The 26,192-nt window shown below is 47.1% G+C and overlaps 1 protein-coding gene across 1 annotated transcript in view; it reads left to right on the forward strand.

Annotated features, from left to right (window-relative positions):
- Cyria (CYFIP related Rac1 interactor A) overlaps positions 1–26,192 on the forward strand; it is a 115,118-nt gene that overhangs the window by 19,533 nt on the left and 69,393 nt on the right. The window contains exon 2 of the mRNA XM_057777339.1: positions 23,298–23,439. The gene's annotated coding sequence lies outside the window, so the exon portion shown is untranslated. The remainder of the gene's footprint in view (positions 1–23,297; positions 23,440–26,192) is intronic.

Consider the following 26,192-nt stretch of genomic DNA (forward strand, 5'->3'; position numbering starts at 1 on the left):
GAAAAGAAATTAGGGAGACCCTCCCCCATCCAAGGAGAATGTGGTTTGTAAATTCAGAGAGCTGCAGTGAAGGGCAGAGTATCTGGGACAGAATTAATGCAACCATCAGAGGTCATGGACAAGGCAGAGGCTGGAGCCCATCTGGAGAACCTCATAGGATGTGTATTGAACAAGAGAAAGCAACCCAACACAGAGGACACATTGTTTGCTCAGCTCTGGGTCAAATCCTTTTTAATGATTTTTCAAGAGAATCTGCTATGGGTAGTATATCTGAGGAAGCAGGACTGAAGGGCATGTCTGTCATCAGATAGCTCACCAATGGCAAAGCCAGCGTGTAGACAGCCTTGGCTTCAAAGACTAGTCTAGACCTACCTCAAAGTTACAAAACATATTTTTGGAAAAGAGAGTGTGGCCAATGTACTTCATTGCCTAAAATACTACTAGCACATTCTGTGTTACTTGGTCTACGTATTTTATCTAGATCCAGGTATAGTTGTAAATCTAGATACAGATTAAATAGATGGCAGATAGATAAATAGGTGATAGATGATGATGCCAGGGCGGGGGGGGGTCGCTCTTATGGAACTAACTCATACAGTTATAGGAACTCAGAAGTTCCAAGATCTGCAGTTGGCACACTGGAGAGCCAGGAGAGCTGATGGTCTGGCTCCGGCCTGCATCTGCAAGGAGAGCTCACAGTGTAATTTCCAGTTCTATTCTAAGTCCAAATGCATTAGCCCCATGTCCTAATTTAAAGGCAGAGAGTACTTGCTACTCAGGCCTTCAATAGACTGGAGCAGACCCACCCATTTGTGGGAGACCAATCTGCTTTACTTCATCTATAGATTCAAAGTTCTCTCTCTCTCTCCTCTCTCTCTCTCTCTTCTCTCTCTCTCTCTCTCTCTCTCTCTCTCTCTCTCTCTCTCTCTCTCCCACCTTTCTTTCTCTCTCTTTCTCTTCCCAACACCCCCTTGCACTCTCTCTCTCTCTCTCTCTCTCTCTCTCTCTCTCTCTCCCCACCTCTCTTTCTCTCTCTTTCTCTTCCCAACACCCCCTTTCTCTCTCTCTCTCTCTCTCTCTCTCTCTCTCTCCACCTCTCTTTCTCTCTCCAAACCCCCCTCTCTTTCTCTCTCTCTCCCCCACCTCTCTTCCTCTTCCCAACACACACACACTCTCTCTCTCTCCCCACCTCTCTTTCTCTCTCCAACACCCCCCTCTCTTTCTCCCCCACCTCTCTTTCTCTCTCTTCCTCTTCCCAACTCTCTCTCTCTCCCCACCTCTCTTTCTCTCTCCAATACATCCCCCCCCTCTCTCTCCCTTTCCCACCTCTCTTTCTCTTCCTCTTCCCAACTCTCTCTCTCTCTCTCCCCACCTCTCTTTCTCTCTCCAACACACCCCCCTCTTTCTCTCTCCCTCCCCCACCTCTTTTTCTCTCTCTTTCTCTCTCCAACACCCCCCCTCTCTCTCTCACACACACACCATAACGATTTCTAATCAACATATGGGCATCCTTGTGGCCTAGGCAAATAGAAACACACAGTTAACCATGATGGAAATTATTTTAAGAAGTATAACAGGATTCAAGAAAGCAGAAATAAGATTCATCTTTTTTTTTTTTTTTCTGGGGCTGCTTTGACCATGCAGGGAGGCCTGAGCTTGTTTGCCCCACAGCCCCATGAACTCTTAGTACTGACTGGCTCCTCTAGATTCCTAACATTCTTTGTTTCACTTATGTGAGCATGCGCCATGTTCAAGGCACCCCTCAAGCTGGAGCCAAGACCTCTGCTACTGGGGACACTTCTCTGCTTCCCTCCAAAAATGTTTGTGGGATAGCTATGCAAACCAAGAAGAGGTGGCTGTGTCCATTTAGAGGCTATCAAATGCCAAACCTAAGTCATTTGCAGTTTTTGTTGGTGGTTATGAAATTGCTGGCAAAAAAAAAAAAAAGCCGGTTCTCATGGATCAGTTCATCTCGCCTGCCAGCTCCCCTGGAACATCTGCAAGCTCGATTGAAATATGACTTTCAGATGAAAAAAGAATGTGATCATGCTCCAAGTATTCTTTCTCCCTCGATTTCTACTACACTGAAAAATAAGAATTAATCCTGTTCCATTTTAATGTTAATTGCTTTGCTAGATAAATCTTTAGGAGCTATATTCCTAATGAGCTCCCGATCTCTCAGAAGCTGAGTTGTGTTGTTGCGCGTGCCTGCATGCGCGTGTATAATATGCACATCCTGCTTTGTGTTTCTGCTCTACTTTCTTCTTATTTCCCATAGCAATAATTGACCCCCTTCCATATTAAAGACCCCCCAAAGGTAGAAGATAGCATACACAGTGATGCCGGAATCATCTTCCATGTGATTATCTGTGTGGCCTCCAAGGAAGTTCCTTCTGGAGCCCAGTTAATTCTTGACTTTAATCAGAGCCCAACAGCCCCTAATCATGTTTCTGCGCTTGGTAAAGGCAAGCCTTTTTACAAACATCTGGGAAGAAAGCATCGTCAGGGACACTTTTGATGGACAGCGGTAGTTGAGCACAGCAGCCGTTGGACAGCTGCCTCTGGAACATGGTGTGCTTCAACTCCCGGAAGACAGAACAAGGACAGTTCACAGAAGAAGTGGTCATCTGAGGCCAGGACATGGGCTCTGGTTCAGAAAGCCTTAAAAATCCTCTGTCAGTGAAGATAGATTCTTCCATGACCCATTCCACTTCAGGAACCGACTTAGATGAGGGACTTTATGACTTGCCTTGTAACCTCCAAATGTTAAAAGTAGACACCGTAATTGCCACAAGGTTGACTCGACTTTGCATTAGCCACTAGGACCCAGTGAGCTGCAAGGGTAAGAGAGTTAAGATGTTAAGATGTTCTCTTGACGACGTTCAGGTGAACAGGGAGATGAACTTTGACATTCAGTCATCAAATGTTGGTCAAGTAATTGCTGGTAGTCAGGCACTGTGCCTGGCACACGGGGTGGGGGAGGGGGATGCATTTCATGGCTTGTGTGCTTTAAAGGTGAGCCTTGTGATGAACTGTCTCTCAGAGCACAGGGGTCCATCATGGAACTGGTCGTGGCGGGAGATAGGTTGCAAGCGTCACACACCTCTTTACCCTTCCTTTATCCACAGAAGACTTTTAAGAACACCGTTTAGTTGAGCACTGGAGCCGTGATGATGAATGAGAGCCACATGGCTGAAAAATGCCTGGAAAGTGTGCGCACTGGAGTTCCAATTGTGGGAGAAGAGAGGGGAATGGAGGATATTGTTATCTTTGTGATATATGGGGAAACTGTGACATGAGCATTGTCGAGGGAGTGTTTATGCACAGTTGTTTATCAGCTTCGGTGTGTTTCATTCACATTTCGATTGAGCATGTTTAGGAGACAACACATAAGTCTGCACAGGAGTCCCTTGAAACTGCACTCCGTCGGACTGCGTACGTCTGAAGCTGCTTAACAGTGCTTCTTTTGTGGCATCTGGTAATCAAGATGTTGTTGCATGTTAAGGTGATGGAGAACTTTATGCCTTTACTACCTTATTTTCAAAGATCTGATGTCTATGAGGCCGCTTCACTGCCTCTCACTGTACCTAAATGCTATGAATTGTCCAAGCTACAGTTCAGATGCAAAAAATAATAACAAATAGTAACTTTAGCTATAGCAACAGCATCAATATAGTAATAAGTAACAGTTGTAAAAATAATTTGTATTGCTTATTATGTATAAAATAATAATGGAGTAATATTAACTTTAGTACAAAGTTAGAAAGTAATATTTTAAAATGGTGAAAGCATGTCCTTAGGTGTAGGAAATGTGTTCCGGGTAGGAAGGAGATATATTTGAGAATCAGCAAGGAATCAGTGATAGAGCGCCCTCCCACCCCACCTCACCTCCACCAAAAAGGGGAGGAAGGGAAAGCAGGGGTGACGTCAGAGAATCTTGGAGGAGGCATGAACCTTTACGTTTGAGCAAAGGGGGATCTACTAGAGAGCCTAGACCAGAGGAGGGCCCTGATGGCATCTTGATGTTACTATGGCTCAGACTGCTGTGTGAAAAGCACACCAGCAGGGAATGAAGATGGGACTCCAAAGGTCTGGTGAGTGGATATTCTAGCTAGACCGAGAATCGCGGAATGGAATTTCCAGAATGGTTGGATGTGGGTCATGAAATAAGTAGGCTAGATGACTCAGTGTTTGTCCTGGGATCTTGAATGTCTGGAATTGCTGTTAGCTGAAATGAGTACATCCGCGGATGAAGAGCTAGGAAGGATAAAGGCTTCTAGCCATTGGATCTAGAGTCACACATGGGAGTCCAGAGTTCACAGAGGCTTTGATTATGACAAACAAGGGACACCTCAAAGCTGGAAGTATAAATTTGGAATTTATCAAACTGTAGATAGTGGTTAAAGCACTAAAACTACAAAAAAAAGACCCCCCAAAAGGGCATGTCCTGGTGAACCTCATGAAGGCTGGAGGTTCCAGAGAATGCCGTCATTCAGAATTGGGAAGAAGAGAAGGAGTCGCTGACCTCAGTAGACTGATGAGAAGCAACCATTAGCTAGCGGACAATAAGAGACTGGGGTTCCTTGGAGACCAAGGAGATGAAGACCATGTAGAAATGGTGATGACCCATGTGTGTCTCACATTGGTGGTACTGTGGGGTTAGTGGAGATGAAGAGCAAGAGCTGGCCTTTCCCTTTGGTCTCCTGGAGCTCGCCGCATGCTCCCCCGGAACTCCTCCTTGCCTCCTCTACCAGCTAATGTGACTTCAGTTTATACAGCTGTGCCTCCTCCAGTCCCACAGACTGTCACTGGCTCACTCACTCATTCACAACTGATATACATGCTAAGTGTCTCCTGGGTATCAGAAAGAGTGCTTGCTAGAGTGGCCACAGAAATATAAACCAACGATTTGGGTGTCTTACAGTCTAGGGCAATGGTTCTCAGCCTGCCTATTGCTTTAAATACAGTTCCTCAAGTTGTGGTGACTGCCAACCATAAAATTATTTCATTGCTACTTCGTAACTGTAATTTTGCTACTGTTATAAATAATAATGTAAATATCTAATATGTCTTGACCCACAGGTTGAGAACCACTGGTCTAGGGACAACAATAAGGTGAATAGAATCCATGGCAGCAGAAAGGAAAGGGATTGAGATGCAGTAATATGATGAGAGCTCAAAGGGAAATATATTTTCTCTGGAGGTCACGATCTACTTCATGCCTGATGCGGCCCAAGTTTGGTCTTGAGGGATGAATAGAATTGGGAACTTAGGAGGCAGAGTGGAACAAAGAATATTTGACACAGAGAGAAGTTGTGGCCAAAAGCATTGTACAGATGAGAGTTGCCAGAGGACTTTTTTGCTTCGGGAGCAGATTCTGGGGAGGAGAACCAGGACTGGAGGTTGAGGATAGAATTTTGATCAGGGACCTAAGGAGAAGATCCTTGGGAAGGGAATGGGAGTCTGCGCCCTATTTCCAGTCAGTCAGGGCATCATTGAAAGGTATAGACCATAGAGATACGCTTTGAAGGTAGTTGGAGTACTCTTTGTTCTTTTTTAAAGCCTCAGAAGAACAATGGGAAAAAAGATAGTTCTCACCCAAAAGGTGACATTTTAGATGAGGGTGTGAAAATTCCTTATGTAGGGGAAATAATATATTCCAGGAAGGGGGGGTCCATGTGACTGATAGATTTGAGGAACCCAGAGAACAAAAGGTGAACATAGGGTGGCTTCAGGGACTCGGGGAAGAGGAGAACTGTTGCTCCTAATTTTGGACCAGAGGAGGGTCACAATGGCTTCTAAATATTAGTGATGCTACTCTAGCGCAGTAGGGGAAGTAGATTGGTCACTGGGTGATGAGGATGGAATGATGACCTAAATCGAGGCTGGAGAAAGATAGCAGGGACACACCACAGAGCCATGAGGTGGAGCCAGGGCTCTGAGACTCCCTGGGAAGCCACCCAAACATTCTGAATGTAGTATACTTGGCTTCTGCCACTAAAGGCTCTTGTACCCTTGCTGCCTCCCCACCTCCTGCCCAGCCTGCTCTTCAGACTCCATCTCACTGATGGCAGGAAGGAAGCCTGTTTATGTGAGGGAACTCTGTGATTAACACCATTTCACTATTAAAGAAACAAAGGATCCCTGTGACTGACTCTCCACCTGTACTCCGCCCACTTCAACAAGGCAAGCCTGGAGCCTGAGAGGCTGGCTGTGTGATCCCATCAGGCCTGACCTCTCTGGGCTTCTCTCACATCTGGCCTGATCAAGTGCTGGCAGGGAGGGGTCAAGAATTCTTGAGCAAAGCACCTCCTGAACCCCAGGGAGGGCAACACACAGCACCCGCAACCAACAGACAGTGCCATTCCGAAAATGATGGCCAACCAACCAGATGGGGCCCTCCACTCTGCCTCTGCTTATAACTCAGCCCAGGCAACCTGCCTGCTCATTCTGCCTAGAAAACCAGACCCAGGAGAACGGCCTGCATGCCAGAGAATGGAACCTACTCAGTCCTTGGCCAGCAGGGAATAGTGGGACATGGTGGGTAGTGGCCCACAAGGGCATCATCAAGGATTTCTGGAGGTTGGAACCCCAGCGTCGTGGGGGAAGGGTCTGGCCTGCAGCCAGCCCTCAGCATCCCCATTCCTGTGGCAGCTCAGGGAAAGAGCCCTTTGTGGCAGGCAGGCAGGCAGGCAGGCAGGCTGGCTTCCTCCTGAATCTGCCCATAAAAGGATAAAAGTGCTGTTATCTGGTCGGCATTGGGTAGGGTGGCTAATAATACATTTTTCCAAAGTGTGGCTCTTTCCCCCTTTGTGTGAAGACGTGTGCTCATGTGTGTGCGGGTGAGCCTGCTCCCGCACAGTTTGCCGTCTCTATGTGCTAACAGATGGATCCAGCCTCATCTTTTATCCGGTGTTACAGAAGATAAAACTGAAACTGAGTGGCTGGCTGCCTCTTCGATTTAAAGGAGGAGGGGGAAAAAAAACTAAAATAAAATAAAAAAGCTTTTCAAGGGAAGCCCTTATGCTACAAAAGAGTGATCCAAAATCTCGCCTGGCTTTGCTTGAACAGCAAAAACGCAGTAGAACCATTTCAAAGTGTGTTTCTTCCCTCCCCCTTCTCGACTGCTCCAAAATATATGATCTCTTGTCAGAAGTAGGCCAAGCTTGAAGGCGGTCATGAATTATATATCAAGGGACATCATTACCCAGGAGCCTTGAACAAATGCCCGACGGTTTAAATTTTACAGATTTTTTTTTTCTACCTAGCAGCAGCAATTTTTGCCCGAGATGGACTCGGAAAGTGTTTTTACAAAATGCACAATGAAACGTTATGTTAATAAAGGTGATTGTGCAATGGCTGGGAACTATTTCTTCCTGAAAGAAGGCTTTTCTCCCACACGCACCGCCTGCACTCCAGGTACTTAGGCCAGCATCCTCCACTTGTCTTGCCTTTATTTCCCGCGGGAGTCAAAGACGTCCAGAATGAAGGCTGATTGAGAGAGGGCAGCTGGAATCATCTGGCTATTCTGGGCCCGCCCTCTGTAGCAAAGACACTGCCATTTCATTTGAATATAAAATACGCTTCATCCACCTATTTATTCACGAAGATTCAAAGAGGCTTTCTGAGAATCGTCTTTCCACCCCAACCTGGAAACACTCATTCGGGTAAATAAGAAAGCAGGATTGGGGGACATTGGCACTGCTCCCTCCTTGCTGTGCAGGTGTTGGAGAATGAGCCCCCCACACAGGTGTAAGCAGTGGTTGGAGGACCCAGCGCTTCTCGACCGAAGCTGCTTTTACTGTCACCTTTAGGATTGTAGAACTGGATGTGGGGGTTCTGAAAAACTTGGAGACACCGAATGATCTGTGAATATGTAGCAACCAAAAGGTACACCTGAATCAGATGCATCATGCAGATGAGGTGTTTCAGTTGGCATGAGCCCATGGCACACTATGAGACCTGATGGCATGCTTGGTTTCCAGCATGTCCCTGAGATGCCAAGGTGAGCTGCTCAGATTGGAACTGCAGTGTTCATCCTGTCCATGCAAAGTTTTCTCATCTTATTGAAGCAAGGGTTCAATTAGGAAAAGCATAGACCTTTAATATTTTCTACCGTTGTCTTTTAGCATGTGTCAAACTAGTATATCTTTGGATTGGATTGTTTTAGAAAAACAGGTATGTCCACCTTTCTAGTGTGTATATTTGCTCTCATCTTTAATAAATGATAAGATTGTATATGTAATAAGATTATGTGTGCATATAAATCAAGGACTTGCTTTTAAAGTTATGTTTATGATTTATTATTGATAAATATTTGATTTGTATAATTATTGGATAACCCTATGTCCCTGGAGCTACATAGTAAAGGGACTGTGAGTAGAAGAAGCTCCAGAGCCCCTGATCTAGACAGAGCCATAGCTGCAGAAGTGGCCTTCTCCTTCTGAGAATCAGGGTTTCTTTCCAGTTTCTCTCTCTCTCTCTCTCTCTCTCTCTCTCTCTCTCTCTCTCTCTCTCTCTCTGTGTATGTGTGTGTGTGTGTGCGTGTGTGCATGCATGCATTATATGTTCATGCACATGAATATGGAGGCCAGAGAAAGAGGACATCAATGGTCTGTCACTCTCCTCCTTTCTTTTTTGAGCCCAGGTCTCTCACAGACCCTAAAGCTCACCATTCAGCTAGACTGTCTGGATAACAAGTTCCCAGGACTTGGCTGCCTCAGCTCCCTAACCTCAGCTGACAGATACCACCCATGCCTGGCTTTTTTTTTTTTTTTTTTTTTTTAACTTGGATACTGGGAAGTTTGAACTATGGTGTCGTCTTGTTTTCCCAGCAAACACTCTTACCCGTTCTCTGTCTCTCCTGCCCCTAGTTTCTCACGTTGTTTTATTCTAACACTGGGGATATGTAGGGTGCATGATGTTTTCCCATTTTAGAGACAGAAGTAATGTTAGAGCAGGGATGTAAATAATAACAAGTTAAACACATATATAAAGCGAAATATAAACCAGGAAGACTCGTCCCATCTAACCTAAAGAAAAGTGCAACCCTGTGTCAGAGTGTAGATTCCTCAAGCTTTCCTAGGGCCCTGTGTTCTCAGTTCCTGCGCCATGCTGCATCCCTGACCTCTCACATCTACCCCCATCATTTTCTCTTACTCCTGTGAGTTCCATTGTTTGTATGCACTGCTAAAACTTAAAGAAAATTAAATTACGTATATGGGGGCAATAGGAGGTATGTGTACATGGGAGGACAAAGGTGCTGGATCCCTCTGGACCTGGAATTAGAGCAGAGTGGCTTTTAACCACCGAGCCGCCTCTCCAGCCCACTTTTGCCTGGGCATCTTCCTCACATCCCTCATCAGCCTGGCAGAAGACTATGTGGCTCAGCTTAGGTTCCTCTAAGAAATCTTTCCCACCGGAGACTCACCACTGTGCAGGTGGAATTTCATGCACATCACTCTGCCTCCCACCTGCTCTGCCTCCCACCATGATGGCTGCCATGCTAGATTTAACTGCCGCGCCATGTATTCTTTTCTGGTAGCCTAACGGCTATTAGCAAAAGAAGGTGGGGTTGCCACATTTTGTTCTCAGAATCTCCCTGCCAGAGATAGAAGAAGCATAGGAAGTTACAATCTGAAGGTGTCTCTCAATGAAATTTATCCTCTTAAACCCCGTGCCTCTATCTAGACATATCTCAGAGAAAGACTCCATGTACTAATGGGACTCCATGATTATCCTATGTGGCTATACCCAGAACCGGAGATAAGGTCATAGTCACCTTGTGTATCCCCCATGACCCTGGTTCTCATTACCATGCTCAGCTGACATCCTGAAGGGGGCACCTTCCGGAGTCCATGGCTTGCAGTCTACCACCAAGTTAATACAATCCCTGGTAAAGAAGGAGATCCCGATATGAGAATGAACCCAGGATGCTGATTCAGACCCCCTCTGCCACTGGCTGGCTATGCACGCACTGATATTTGCCTATTCGCTCTGGGTCTTCATCTCTGCCTCAATAAAAGAAAACAGAAAGATGCTATGAGAAACTACTTTGATAAGGAGGGGACATTATTTTGTAAAGTGCTCAGTTGCGCATAGATATTGGTCAACATGAAGATGAAGAAATCACAGCTTCCAATTGAGTAAATCGTGGTATTAACATACAGCCAGCCAAGTGATTCTCACTGGGACCCATTGTCTTAGTTCAGGATGCTGGAACAGAATGCACAGCCCTGTGGCTTAGACAACAGAAATGTAGTCTTCATAGTTCTGGGGGCTAAAGAATCCAAGCAAGATTTGATGTCTGGTGAGGACCCAATTCCTAATGTTCAGATGGTGACTTCATAGGAGGAATGGGGAGTCCAACCCTTCCGAGTCACCCAGTCAGAGTTCCGGCCTTGTGGCCTGGTTCCTCCTAAGGCCTTATCTCCACAAACATGGCATTGGGAATTAGTGTTCAACATGTGGATTTTAGGAGATGTGATCATTAGTTCCTAGTGCTTCTTTTTTTTGTTGCTTTAGTTATTACAACTTTAAATTAGAGAGGGAGATGAGAGAGAGAGTTAGTTAGGCCTGAGCAGTCAAATCAAAGAAATCCATTTGCTGTTTGGCCAGGATATGTTTGTATTTCTATTGGCCTGGCTATAATAAGACCCACCTTGCTGGAATGTAAACTTGAAGGACAAGTGAGAGACGTGATGTTTGGAAACTGCTCTCTCTGAAGCTTTTACATCTCCATTCAGCGATCCCAAGTCCTGCCTGGGTTACAGCCTGCTCCTTCTGAGCTGTAGGGAAACCTTAGGGAGGGAAGGACGGAGGGAGGGAGGGAGTGTAGAGAATTTAAAAGCCACTCTCTCTGGCAAAGTGTGGTAATCAGGGTTGAATGCATTGAAGCCTGTGTTTAAGAGCCAGCAGGGAAGGCAGCCAAGTCTGCCAGGCCTGGGGCATCTGCAACCTCTCCCACCCCCACCTTGATCAAGCCACAGGCCTCATCCACAAGGGAAAGGGAGGGAAAGGTCCTTGCTCAGGTGACTTCAAGCTCTGGCGGTCAGGAAGTGTGTTTTATAGCTGAGCCAGCTGTCATTCATAGACCAGGAAGGGCAAAATCCTCTTCATTACCTCGCTCGCAGTGCTAGTGCCTGCTAAGCCACTGGATCCTACCCGGTCTAGAATTAGCTCTGAGCCCTTGGACTTTTAATTAAAGGGCTGCGAGAGTCGGGTGGTTTATGGTTGGCCTTAACTTCTTCAGGGAGACACGGAGGGAGGTCCTTGTTCTGTCATCTTCTTCTTTAGAAATCTACGCCTCTCGGAGTGAGGATGTGGATGAGTGTCCCAGAGACTTCCAGGAAGGGCCTGTGGCTAGGCTTCTCCCCCAGCTCTGCAGACGCCAAGCCCTGGAGGCTCGGTGACAGTAGGTTTGTAGCCTGCTATTGGTCTTTTCCTTGGGAGGGCCAGAGTTGAGCCAGCCCCAGGGGATTCTCTTGTGGTTCCCTAGGCTGGCTCAGCTTGTTAGTGTTTCTTAACCTAACACTGTGCTCCACTTTGGGTGGTTGGCGCTAAATGCGTTTTTTTTCAATCCTCAGCGGTGCCAAGAATAAAAGGATTGTCTTTTAAAACGTGGTTTTGAATGTGTTGAAAAGAAGCCTGCCTGCTGAGTGTCTCTGACAATTGCCTCCCTGGAGGAGGGCTGAGAAACCTTATCTTCCCAGATATCTCAACTCCTGTTTGAAAGGGGCTTAAATAAAATTGCCTTTCTGACCAACGCTGACAGGGTCAGCTGGGTGGTGATTATTTATCTAAGCTGAGTCTCAGGCTGCAACTTTATATCACGCTTCCCACTTCCTGACGCCTTCCAGAGGAAGAGACAATCTGATCGATCGTACTGGATGGAGAGTTGTTCAGTGCTAGGGTGTATGTCATGACTCGATTGGACCCATTCACCCTTTCCATAAGCATCTGTGGTGTGCCCGGCACTGTGGATACGGTGAGAGCTCTGCCTTCCGTGGGCATTCTCCATCCCTGGCCCACATCCCTGCTCTGCCCCTTTGGCTAACCTTCCAGGACTCCTGCCAAGAGACCTGGATCCTTTCTTTTCATTCTAGAGGCCAATGCTTGCGCAGACTTGCTTTACCTCCTGAGCGTGAATATCCTCACACCGAGATCCTGAGATCCCTCGGTGTGGTGGCTTGAATGAGAAATACCCCCCAGAGACTTACATATTTGAACACGTGGTCCTTGGTTGATATTTGGGAAGTTTGCAGAACTTCGAGCCTTGCTAGAGGAAGTGTGTCGCTGGGGCCTGGCTCTGGGAGTTTATAGCCACGCTCACTGTTGGTTCTCTGCTTTCTGAGTGTGGTTGGGGATGGGATTTCTCAGTTTCCTGCTCCGGCTGCCTGTGGTTATGCTTTCCCACCCTTATAGACTCAATCCCTCTGGAACTGTAAGGCAAAATAAATTCCTCCATAAGTCACTTTTGGCCATGGTGTGCTATCGCAGCAACAAAATATGTTATTAATATACTCAGCCTAATTATTGCTGGCATTCGGTGCAAAATATGCTCTTCATTGTAGGGCACTTAGCAGTTTTATAGCCAGTAGCACCACACACACACTTCAGTTTTGATGACCAAATATGTTTGTAAACATTGATTAATGTCTGGTCTGTATTGCTACCAAAGTACCTTTCTATTCTTTTCTTATTAAAAAAAAAAAAGAAAGAAACTTATGGCCAGAAGAGTAGGCATTTCAAATGGTTAATTGGGGAATAGATGTAGCTGTAATTAAAATGGCTTATGTTTGGGCTGGAGTGATGGATGGTTCAGTGGTTAGGTGCACTTGTTGATCTTCCAGAGGATGCAGGTTATGTTCCCAGCATCCCACATGGTGGCTAACAACTATCTGTAACTCTAGGTCCATTCGTAATGCAGACGTACATGTAGGCAAAGCAGCCTGCATGTGCATATAAAATAAAAATAAATAAGTTTAAAAGCAAAGAGAGAGAGAGACAGAGAGAGAGAGACAGAGAGAGACAGAGAGAGACAGAGAGAGACAGAGAGAGAGAGAGAATAAGAAACATCCCATCATCTCATGAAATATTCTGTACCATGGTAAATCAATGTTTCGTTAATTCTGTGGGATAATGAAAATAAAATTGATGAGCATATGTCCATTTCCATTGTGGGAACACTCGTATCATGGTTGATTTCTAGGTGCTTATATGACCTCATTGAACATAAAGTTGGGAAGAGATACAATTGACTTTGGTGACCTAGTCCTAGCGCTTCAGAGTGCCGTAGTCATATATGCTGCCATATGGTGACCAGCACTGTGCTCTTTACTCTCTTTTGTACCTTATTCTTCTCTTCCAAAGGCAGGCTCTTCACTATTGTGATGCTCTGTGAAGAACACGCCTGTCCTTTGACTTTGATCACCTCTCTGTTAAGTATGAAACAGCTAGGCTGGGCTGTTCTCCTTTGCCTGTAAAGTGACTGTCTCATTCTAGTCCTTGTAGCATTATGATGGCCCCGGTCATGGGTCATGGACAGAAGCCTTGGAATGTTCACCCCAGGGCAAGAGCTCCTAAAAAGAATGCACTCTGATCAGGGACATAGTGGTGTTTCCAGGTAGTCACTGTGCTGGGTGTAAGGTACTTGGGAGGGACCGTGTGGAATCTGACAGACAAGAAAGACAGCAACCGCTTTCACTATTATAAAGTGAACTCTTATACTTAAACTGCAAATGCCTCTTGCCCCCTTGTTCCTTGGTGGAAGTGGTTGGTTATCACATAAAGGTAAGCTAACTGATCCCGAGGACGTAGCTGGTTTTAGCTTTTTCACCGGGACCATGGCCCAGTGCCAAGTGCTCCCTGGGAACCTCTGTGCTTTGTTAACTAGGAGAATGAGAAGAACCATAGTTGGCCATCCAGAAGTGGCTGGTCTCCCCCTGTCTTTGATGTCATGCCAATGTGTAACCTTTGGGAGTAGCCTGTGACTGGAATGTGGATAGTGTCGGAGGAGATAGGTGCCCTGCGCATTCGGATTTTATCCCCGAAGGTGGCGGGAGATCCTTGAAAAGGGCCTAAGTCGGGAAGACACATCACCAGATCCATGCTTTGCCAGTTCCCTTTATGGGGTCACAGCCCAGGAGGGACAAAACTGGTCATGAGCTTGGAGGGACGGGCCCGTGGAAAATTGATGAGGCACTTGTGAGCACTAAATGCCAAAAGTTCAAAAGGGTAGAGACCAGTGTGAGCTGCAGTGTCAGTGGGAATCAGAGAAGACTTCCTGGAGGAAGTGACCATGGCCTGCTGCCTTTCAAAGGTGACATAAAAGGCAGAAGGAACACCTAGCCTGAGAGAGCGCAAAGCCTTGCTGATCTTTCAGGCTGATTGTTCACGAGCCACACTCTGTATGGGTTCCTTTATGGAGGGATGTGAATGATTGGCTGAGGAACTTGGATTCTTCTAGAAGATGATGAGTCTAGAGAACCGGTAAGAATGGAAGCTGTGTTTGGCTCTTGTCAGGAGACTTTATACCTGTCTCTTCTCTTATCTCTCTGCTTCCTCTTTCTTTCTCTCTACCACAAGGTGTGAGCTGCCAAGGGATCTTGTTCCCTGTTCTTCAGGAACAGAATACTCCCTTGGCTTCTTGGGGTGAGTGAAAGCCTGGATGCTGATCACGTGACTTGGGATTTTCCTCACAGCTGGAAGCCCAGAGCCCAGAGCAGCTGTGCGTTTGTCTAGAGCAAGAGCCAGTTTTGTCTGGGAGGCCAGGGCTGACTGTGTCAGTACCACAGGAAAACTGGCTCCCAGCTGTTCTGGGTAGGTGAGGCCTCTTTCTGTCTGCCCTTACCAGGAGTGATGTGATGGCCCTGTGTCCTGGTGCCTCCTTTGGGGCAAGCCCATACTGCCTCACCTGCATGAACTCTAACCTGGACCCGTGCTACAGAAGAGATTGACACAAAGCACCGGGAACAGCTTCCAGATGCCAATTTTTTGTAGTGGCACTGAGGCCAGGGCCTTCGCAGTTCCAGCATGGCTTATAGGATTCAAGTGGTGTTTACCATGTGGGACCCATGTGGTTTGGGGTTCCTGAGTGCTGGAACCTCTGCAAGAGATACTGGAACTTGGAGTCGCTGGTCTAGCTGGACCTTCAATAGCAGATGCCTCTCACCACACACTTTCAGCTGTGCTCAGTATAACACAAGCATGTGCTCTCTCTGACTTCTGCGCTTGAAAGTGGCACTGCCTTGAAATGCCCAAAACCTTTGTTTATACCAAATGGTCCAAGGTAGCTTTGCCTCAATAATCTAGGCCAAACCTGAAGTTTGCTGAAGTTCAATTGGTTGCTTGTTAAATGCCCTGATAACCCTGGAATGGAACTAGTAGTTCTAGTGTGGAAAAAAGGCCAACAAGGCTCAAAGGATAGATATTTGCATGGAGCTAGGGTTGATGTCTACAACTGTTTGCCCTGCTTGTACTGCATATAGTAGCTTCCCACTCTGTTACCTTTAAGTTTTCTCCAGGAGTCATTGAATGCTCCTTTCCCTCAGTGAAACTGTGTTTCATGAATGAAGACATCCACACTCCTCTTTTGTATAGACCTGTTGATCAGTCACAGTAAAGAGGTATAGGATGCTGAATCTTTAAGTAAGAACTGCCTATCTATCCCACAATGGGTGTAAAGAATGAACATAGATGGCTATGACTTTTGGAAAAGAAAACTCACTGGATTTTCAAAGTTACCCAAAGAGGCTTGCTGGAATGCCATTGCTCTGTGAACTGCATTCAGCTGGGGTTTTATTTTAATATCAGAAAATAATGACTAAGTACTGTCTGGTCAAGACCATGTTCAGGTATAGACCCAAGTCTCCGGTGGTATAATCATATCATCATCCGGGCTTGGATGTCTAGGAAGTAGTCAAGTATAGATGATTCTAGACTGTTCCTGTGTGTCTAACTGCTTACCTTCCCTGTGGAGACAGGATAGGATATCATCTGTTGACATCTCTGACTTACTGAAGTGGTATCTCTTACTGTTTCTGAAAGTTGACACTCTTGGAGTTTCTTCCCTAGGGAGAAAAGGGGCAGGCAAAAAAAATGTCTGATACCTGGCATTTAATTGTCTTATTACTCAGAGCTGCCAGAGAAAAAAAACCAGCTGCTTTGTCATGTGCCTCCCTTCCCCCTAAAACACCTGGAGTAAAGAACACTCTAGAAACTGTCTCCAGGACAAGGATTCATTCTGTCCTTTTGTTCAGGGAATGAGTTGTGGCCTTTCGACTCACTGAAAGGTCGAGTGGAGAGTTCTGAAGGTTCTAGCCTCGACAATAGGGGCATTCACTTTAATGGCAGCATAGAGATGACAAAGATCACAGGCCACATCAGAACCTATAATCAAACATGTGGTTCTTGTTCTGTTACCACAGGCCAATAGCCTCTCCTTCACCTGAGACTTGGATGACCAACCATGAACAACTCTTGGCTTGGCCTCCTCTTTCTGGAGCCCGGGGACAGGGGCTCCAAATGCACACTTCTCTACTCCAATATTAACACATAATATCAATCTCAGTCTTTCTCAGCTGCTCCCATCTGTATGGTGTGGTGGTATAGATAACAAATGTTATCTATTGCCAGGAAGGCCGATCTGAGTCTTGGAAAAGGACCCAGAGAAATAGTCATGAGGTTCCCACCATAGAGCAGTGGTGACAGGTGATGAGTTTTGGTAAATAGGACAGACTTCTCTGAATTAGGGAGTGTGCACATAGTATGTCCCTTTGCAAGTAGGGAAGAGTCACACTATGTGGTATCTTGGTATCTCAGGTGGAACCTGGAGCCCTGTACAGAGATGGGGGCTGCTCAGAGCTACAGACTTTCTTTGGGTCTCAGCCAGTCCCTGTCTGTAACTAGAAACTCGAGTCCTTCAGAGCATGCACGGATGGCTGTTGCTCCTTGGTTTCACCTGTATTGGTATGTGGGTTGAATTCATGACTGACTTCCTGGTATCAGAAGAAAAGCAGATGTCTTTCTCCTCTTGGCCTAACATCCTTAAGAAGGGGGGTTCTTGGGGAAGATGTGAAAACAGAATTGCTCCTTAAGTGATGGCTCCTTCCTCCACTGGCCCAGGGTGGACAGGAAAACTACAGTTTCTAACCCTCCAGGCGTGGTTGGACACTGCTTGCGGAGGGGAAAGGCTAGGATCTGTGGAGTTATATACTGATCTCAAACGAAGCTCGGACCCACATCCCTATGTAGGCTCCACTCTATCTAGTGGTCTTAGGCAGCATAGCCACATCTACTATCCCAGCAACTCATCCAATGGCCAAGTCTGTCTGATGTCGTAGAGCCACTACCAGGCCCCACTTCTAGAGGAATAGTTTATCAAGGAACACAAAACAAAACAAGAAGTGGTTCAATTTGTGGATGGCTGGGATACAAGGAACCTACCAGCCCTCCTTGGGTAGCTTGCCAAATCTAGTCCCATCTTACTTCTCCAATCACACGGCTACCTTGAGCTCATGCTACATACATGGCCTTATCAACTCAAGGAACAAAGGGAGGAACAATTGTTACAGAGGAAGGTTTGTGTGGATTGGGGAGTGGAGTTGTACAGCAGAATTCATGTAACTAGACACGAGAATGACCGGCCCATTGCAAGTATGAATTGCATGTGGGGGTCCATGTGTCTTCATGTGTCTGGGTCAGTTCTGGCTTCTGTCATTTGTCCCAGCCGTGTTACTAGCAAGACTACCTTTTGTTCACAGAAACATCAAAGTTTTGATGACAGATCATAAGCACACCTTAATTCCATGTGACCTATCTATGCAGAAGTGGTTAATAGGACAATAACACAAAGCGTAGTTGTGCAGGGTGGGCCACAACTTCAGTGAAGTCCTGGGCAGGGTCCCTTAACAGCTAAGAAGTGGGCTATAGTTTATCACATGGGCAGTTCTCTGAACCATGTGTTACTAATGTGGCTTCAAAGTGAGCCGGTATGCTGAAATGTCACACAAACAGTGGCTCCCAACCTTTCTCACAGCCTGCTACCTTTGACCTTTATGAAATTATTTAGTCACCTCAACTGCAAAGTAGGGCTATGCATACAGACCTTCAAGAGTTTAAATGGTGATCTCCTTAAAAGCATCTGGCTTGCATCCTGATGTAGGACAGACCACCAACTAACGGCAGCTGCTGTTACTGTCATTATGACTGTTAGTTGTCCCGGGGTTGGCAATGTTTGGGCTTTATTCTCAGCAACTGTGAAACAGTAAGAGATGACTTCTGTCCTGCCTTGTCCCTTCTTTCTTGTGAGATTGAAACCAGGCAGCCAGGAATCCTTGGGAGAATATGTGCCATTAGCCTGGGGACTGCGAGCAGAGAGTTGCCCACCTGCCAGCCCCAGCTGTTCCATTCTCTGGGCCTTGGGAACTGATTTCCCAATACATCGTCATCGCCCCTTCCACCCACCCAGATGATCCCTCTCAGGCCTCCAGGGTCCAGCCACTTCCTTCTCCTATGAGTGGGGCCATGTAAACAACGAGACCAGGATGCCATTTACTGGTGGTGGCTGACCCCAGCGGGCTGCTGGCCAAAAGGGATCAGGGACTAAATCCTCCAGTCAGCTGTGAGCACTTCATGCCATTCCCTGCCCGGAGAGCTTTACTGCCTCCTTCTCTGCTGAATGAAGAGTCCTCTGTTCCTAGGGGATTTGTTTTTATTCAGCTCTTTCCAGTGTCTTGCCCTTTAATATAGCTGCTTTGAGAGGGAGTTTTAGGAAGTGCTTAACAGCAAGAATTCCAGTCAGAGTGGCTGAGTTCATAAACTGACTCTCTCTCTCAAACACCAAATCTCTTAGACCAGAGGCTAAGCCCTGATGTATCTCAATTTTCTTAACTGTGAAAGGGACAGCAGCAGTGCCAAGCCGACAGGATTTCTGTGGGACTTTAGGGGGTGACAAGATGAACAACTGACGCTTGATTCACAGTTAGTCCCTGCTCTGACTCTGTTTTGTCCCCACTCCTGCCGCTTTGGGGAAAATGTCACATGAAGCACTCTGCACTAAAGGCCTCACTCTGCTTCAGAGAATGGGGAATTTTGAAGGAGCCCACTCCTGGATTGGCCTTTGGCTTCCCTATCTATCCGGTATGGAGTCACAAACGTGTTTTCTCAGGCCTTTGATCTTACCCTCTTTCTCCCCTTTGCTTCTGTTGGTCCCTACTCTGCCCCTCTGCCACCATAGACTCTCGGAGTGGAAGACCCACAGCTGTCAGCAGCTCCTTCTCTGGCTGGGAGGAGGAGGGATGATGTGAGAAGGTCACTGCACTGGATGTCACCAGTTAGATGCTGCCTGTCGCGCCTTAATTCTGTCCCATGGCCCTGGCTGAAATTTTTCCCATTTCTGGATTTTGGCTTCTCCAGTTTGTTCAACAGTCTTTGTAGCTCTTTGCAAGCTGAGCAAAGGTTATGGTACCGAAAACCACATTTTTTAGTCACCATGTGCTATGGAGGGCTAGAACCTCCTGCTGATCACAGCACCATAGGCTGTGGTGGCATTCGCAGAAGGATGGGTCTCAGAAGCAGATCAGGACAGTGGGATGCTAGGTTGTGTCGCCGTGGAGACAGAGACGGGCTGATGTTGCTTTCCTCGTTTCATCTCTGCTCTCCCTTGGATATGAGGTTCTCACAGTCAGCTATGAGCTACTACCTGAAAGAGCTTGGATTCCCCACAAAGATATGCTTATACCATGTTTGTTTGGATATTAACAAAATGAGTTACAGAATCTGGGACAGATCCCCAGAAGGCCATTTAATGTCAGACCTTGAGAAAATCCTCACTGGGGGCTTGTGATCCTGTCTAGGAAACAAGAGGAGATGGGACCACCCTGAGAGCCAAACCAATCCCCCTTGTGACTCAAACGCTAGCCCAGGGAGCCAAGCCACGTTGATGCCAACAAAAGCCGCCTAGACGCGAGCTTACCACTTCCTTCTCTGGGTTTGAACTATACTTTCTATTAGCTTCTCTGATGCGCAGTTTTGGGGAACCACTGGAGTGGTGGACTTGTGGACTAGTTAAGGATTCTACATTCTCTGCTCCTTCCTCGTGCCTGTGGTAGCATGAAGAGTAGTGCTAAGTACTATTGGGGTCTCCTCTCCCCCAGTCAAACAGTGATAATGTTAATAATCTTCCTACAAATGTCTCATCATTAAACCTTCACATTCAATTCTTCTGTTTTTCTTCTCTGACAGTTTCATATATGTGTATGGTGAACCCTAGTAACTTTCTACCCCACCCCCTGTGACTTTCTCTCCTCTTCCTTGGTCTTCCATGGAAATCCTCTCCCCAATAAGCCCCTCCCACACTTTCATGTATTTGTGTGTGTGAGAGAGAAACAGAGACATTCTGGGACAGGAAGACCTGCTGATTGGAATTTGGGTTCCTTATAAAGAGCATGGGTGAGTGTTTATTGACTAAGTCCTGGACCACTTGACCAATGACTAGACTCCACAAGAAAATGATGCTCGCTCAACAATAACCATTAACTGCCAACAGTGGCTGAGGGAGCAGAGGGTCCCACTGACCCTTTCCCTTAGAGTAAGACTGTATCTGTGAGGTTGTTGAGCTCACCAGGAGATGCCATGCTAAATGATGTGTATTTGAAGATGGGCAACTTCTGGAAGCATCTCTGGGTGAACAAAATAGACGGAAAGCATCAGGGCAGGATCTTAGCCATGCCATGAAGGCTTAGTGTTCTGAACCTCTGTGTTATCCGGTTGAAGGTAGCTGGTCCGGTTTTGGTAAATGAGATTCATGTATGCCTCCCAAACCACGAACAATCTGAAAGTGGCTGAGAAAGAAAGCAGATGGTGGGGGCCTGGGAAAGCTCTCCAGATGTCTAGTCACCTCAAGAGTTCCATCACCTCAAGAGTTCCTCTCTTATTTCTAGAACCTTCTTGGCTCACCTGCTCTCTCAGGCTTTGCCAAGAGGTGTGGGGGGAAGGGCCTTCCCCCACCAGCCCTTTGAAAATTCACTTTCTTTGGTGCTTACACCCAGCCTTGTATTGGACAGACCAGGCTCTAGGGCTGGAAATAGAATTTATAGGTACCCACCCACAGGACCCCCTTCCTCATCTGCGCCACACCCTATTTTCCAAAAACACAGCTCCACAGTCTGCTCTGGTGGAGGACGTTCCAAAGCGGCTGTTTTCTCTAGTGTTTCCTCCCCCACTTCACTTCCTGTTTTTTTTTTCTTCCTCTTTCTCCGCCCCCGCCCCATCTCTCCTGGCATGTCCAGGCTGTCTGAGAACAGGAACAAAGCCCGGAGCATTGATAATCATGATTTCCTGTGGTGCCCTCTGCCTGCAGCTGCACAGAGCCCAGGCCAGTCCAACCTCCCAGAGGCAAGCAGAGAGCTGGGCAGTAAGCTCTGGCTTCCAAAGGCCTCCTCCACCCTGCCCTAGGGGAGGAATAGGTTAGAGCTGGTGTTTTACTTGAACTCCCTCCTGCCTTTTCTAGCTAAGCATATTTAGACCAGCAGAAGTCCTCTGGTAGGCAGCCTCCCGAGGTGGGTCCCATTGACATTGGACAGCGTTTCTTTTCCTATGGGCAGTGCATGGCCACATCTATTTGAATTTCTTCCTTGAATTTGCATATGACGCAGGCTGACCCCTCCCTGTCTCTCGAACACTGACAGCTTCCAAAGCACTTTGTCCTGCATTTGAGGAGGACAATGGATGCATAGACAACTTCTGATTTTTGACCCCAATAAATGTAACCCAACTGATACGCACAGAAGGTTCTGAGAGTCAGTTGTGGCCTTGTTTTTTTTTTCTGTTTTATATTTTCACTTTTGACCAGTTTTATCTGGCTACTTTCTCTTAACCCCTCCCTCTGCTGGTGAACTCCCTTTTCTCTTTCCAATTAGTCTACCGCCTCTTTCTTTGAGGGCATGCACACCTGTGTGTGTGTGTGCGCGCGCGCGCTTGCGTATGTGTGTGCACGTGCGCGTGTGCAAGGAAGCTCTTTGCAGGTTGGGCTTGTCGGTGCACTTTCTTCACGCCTCAGCAAACAGTCTAGCTGTATGAAGTTTGGGGTTCTAGTTGTGGGGAAAATTGAAATTAGCAGTGCCTGACAAGACAGAGCTTAGGCCAAGTTGGGGAAATATGGGCACAGAGGTCACATGATGAGCCTGGGAACTATGATTTGGTTAAGCAATGTTAGATACGTGTGTTTCTTCTTTCAGTTCATTTTCTGTGTTGAAGTGTGGTTATTCAAATACACAGGAGAGCCAGAAAATCCCTGTAAGAGTTAGTACTCACCAGAAGAGTCTATATCTTTTCCTATTTTTCTGCAACAAGGAGAAAGAGGAGGAGGGAGAGAGGGAGGGGACAGAGGGATTAAGGGGGTTGGAGAGAGAGAAAGACTTGTTGCCACTAAAAAGCAAAGCCCACCTATGCTGTGTCCGTGGTTCACAGTCTTCTATAACAATGTTTTCCTAATGAGGGAAACATGGACACCATCCGAGTCACATGTCTGAGACGGACTGTTTTACCAATTTAGTTCCCTCGTGGCAAACCCATAAAAACTACAAAAACAGAAGCCTGGGGAAAATTTCACCTCTCTGTGAAATGTTTTTAAAAGGGAGAGGAGCTGCGACTTGCTTCAGTGTGTGTGCTTGCTGGGCAATTTCGTAAGGACCTACATTCCGATCTCCAGTACCCATATACATGCTGCACACATGTGGTGACCTGCTGAATCCCAGTGCTCAGGAGGCAAAGATGGACAGATCCCTGGGGCAAGCTGACTAGTGAGCTCTGGGCTCAGTGACAAACCCTGCCTTACTGTATAAAGGGGAGACTGACGGAAGATTCCCCTTGTCAACCTCTGGCCTCCACGCACATATACACACACACCCGTGTGCACAGGGCCCATACGTATATGAACACACGTACATGTATATATGCACACATACAGAAGAAGCCTTCTGTTCCGGGTCAGCAGCTACTCTTCGGTCAGCCTGACCACAAGGCTGCATTCTAAAGTTCCCCTTGCCAGAGAGTCCAAAGCCAATCTGGACCACCTCCCAAACGGATGGTCTCAAGGATGCTGTTTTCTTCTTCAAGCCTTAGTTTCCCCAACTACAGGATGAAGGAAGTGGACAAGTCTATCTCCTGGAAGTCTTTCTCTATTGGTGGTCCCTCATCCTGTAATTGTCTGCACATGGCTTAGAAACTCCAGTGTGGTAGGAGAAGTCCTAGAGATGGCCTGTCATCGTAACATGACTTTCGTTTCCTTTCCGCAGGGTACCACTCCCGTAAGGACAGGGACTCTCGAGGACCACAGACCGGATTTGGGGAGCTCCTTCCTGTGGCCTCATTGCTGCGCCCACTGGTTTGTCCCTTCAGCCTGGATTGGTGACACACAACCACTGGAGATATTTCCAGGTAACGACCTGCTGAGTTTGAGGACGGCGGAAGTCGGTGACTAGCATTTTGGTAGGAAGGGTGTAATGTGCACATTCGGAGACCGCACGGAATCACAGGGCTCACTCACCTCCCTAGGTCTGTCGTCTTTCATTAGCAGCTGTGCCTCCCAACGCTGTGTCTAAGGAAGGACTCAATGAAAGAGGACACAAATGAGAACTGTCGCGTTTTCCAGGAAAACTATGGTTAGGAGGTGGGCCAAGGCCCCTGGGCATGTTTAGCTGTATTCTCAATGGTGTCTGGGTCGCTCTGGGTGTCTGGAATATTTAGGCCTGAAGCAGTAGATTAGCATGACACTTAGGGGAGGAATAGGTTAGAGCTGGTGTTTTACTTGAACTCCCTCCTGCCTTTTCTAGCTAAGCATATTTAGACCAGCAGAATTCCTCTGGTAGGCAGCCTCCCGAGGTGAGGTTTAGGTGTCCTGGAAGAGGCCTGGTTTGCATCCTGTTTGCAGTATCTTCAGGGAGAAATGCAGTTTACAGTCATCCAGGGGCTCGTGTGTACCTCTCTCATCGCCCCTTTCCAGACTGCACATCTGTTTCTCTCACACCCCCTCCCTTCCTGGGTCCCATTGACATTGGACAGCGTTTCTTTTCCTATGGGCAGTGCATGGCCACATCTATTTGAATTTCTTCCTTGAATTTGCATATGACGCAGGCTGACAAGCCTCCCCATTTGACTAAAGGTCTATGGGGCTTCAGCTTCCTGGGCTCGCACTTATGAGTACATATCCCTTAGGCTGACCTGGGACACAGCAGGACAAGGTTAGGGAGGACGGAGGCAGCATTCCTTACCCTGAAATGATCACCCATGTCACTCTCAATAGTCAGTGGAGTTACCTGTCTCTACCTCCTACGCTCAGGGTCTTTCTTCTTCATAGAGCTTATGTCATTCCCTTAAGAGCTAATGCCAGAAGTGCTTCATGAGCGTTCGGCAGCCGATAGAGCCCAGCTGGGGGACCACTAAGGTATTTACCCACCTCGGTTCCCAGAATCTTCAGCCCCACACTTTCTCATTTGTTCTGTTGGTGGATAGCCTAGGCTGGGGTGCCCTTCCTTTCTTCTTCCTGTCTTTTTCCTCTAGCATGCTCCCTGAGCTGTGGGACCATCCAGAGGAGGGAGAAAAGCACCGTGAATTAGAACGACCCCAGGGTGTATTTGGCTCTGTATACTGACTCTGCTAAGGCCATTGCTAAATTGCTGAGCCTGTGTCTCTCCCTGTCGCATGGGGACGGTGATTATTTCCAAAGCTGCCCGTGAGGCCTGAAAGACTTAATCCATTGACATAGTTTCTTGCTCCCAGTGAGCCATGGCAAAGGTTAGCTCCTTTCCCCACCCAACGTTTGTAGAGCTACTTAATCACAGCTCTAGCCCCATAATGGATTCCATGAACTGTGTGACTATAATCTGTGGGCAGACGCTGTCCCCGACACCAGCAAGTCCCCAGCAGTTAAAGAAGGAGAGGCTGTCATCAGGCTTTATAGCCCAACGCTTTGACTTCGGCCAGGGCACCCCTCCCCAGTCTAGCCATTTGGAAGGTTTGCTCTCTCCACTGCCATAAGCAACTTCAGGACCCGCCCCTCTCCCAACCCCTTGACCAGATCCCCAGGTCCCTGAACTATCAATGATAAATTCTCTTCCTTCCAGAAGCTTCTTCCCTTTAGATCAGCACATTCCCGGGGTATAGAAGTACGTTCATGTGATTTGGGGCAGGCGTTCAGATCTGAGACTCAGAGAAAAAGTTCAGTTCCAGCTACAGTCTCCTCCAGACATTTTCCCTTGACTTAGCTGGTAGAGGCATTTGCCAATCCTCTCCCCTCCTCCCCCTGCCCTGGCCGTCCATTCCTTCAGCAAATATTTGTAATGCTTGTGTTATGTGGCATGCAGCAGGTGTTTCTTAGTGCTACGGCTAGCAGTGCAGAAGGAAACAAAGTCTCCATTTTCAGGGAGTTGCCATCTGGGTAAGGCCAGGGGTCAGGAACAATTAGCGCATGTGCAAGTATTAGAGGGCGCATTCAGCACAATGGGGAAAATACAGCAAACAAAAATCAGTAAATAAATCTGAGTAAGAGGGCCTGACTGTCCGGGAACCTGTATTGCTACAACAAGGGCTGGACTGGAGACTCCTGATGATTATCTCAGGAGGAAAATGAGGGACGGAGAAGTGAGAAGGAATTGCTGAGACAAAAGCTCCAGGGGACTGGGCTGGGCCTTCAGGGAGCTAAAAGTAGCCAGTGGGGTCTGAGCAGAGGAATGCAGGGAGAGCAGGAGGGGGTCAAAGCAGGAAAGTGTGGGCTGGGAATAGGATCCTTGAAGGCCACTGTCTGGAGGCCACTGGTGTTTCTGTCCTGGCTAACTTTCCCTGGTTCCTTTACTGTCCCTCTCTCCTCCCCAGTACTTCCCAAAAACCTCATCTCGAAAACATCCACACATAGACACAAAGGTAAGTGCTCTTACCCAATAGAGTGTCAATCATTCATTCAAAGAACCTTTTCTGGGCTCTGGCTCCTAAGACTTGAAGTCTCCCTGGTGCTGTGTTCAAGGCTCTGTGGAAAACCTCAGTGAGCGGTTAGGTGGAAATGAAAAGTTGCCCTACTATGATCAGAGTAGAACCAACTTGCTAGAGTAGGGATTTTTTTTTCTCCCAGAACCACCCAAAGGTCAGTTCCACTCATGCATCTGGAGTTCATTTGAATAATAGGCTTTCGCCAGGGC

This window comes from Chionomys nivalis, chromosome 1 (genome assembly GCF_950005125.1).
Source record: "Chionomys nivalis chromosome 1, mChiNiv1.1, whole genome shotgun sequence".
Taxonomy (NCBI): Eukaryota; Metazoa; Chordata; class Mammalia; order Rodentia; family Cricetidae; genus Chionomys; species Chionomys nivalis.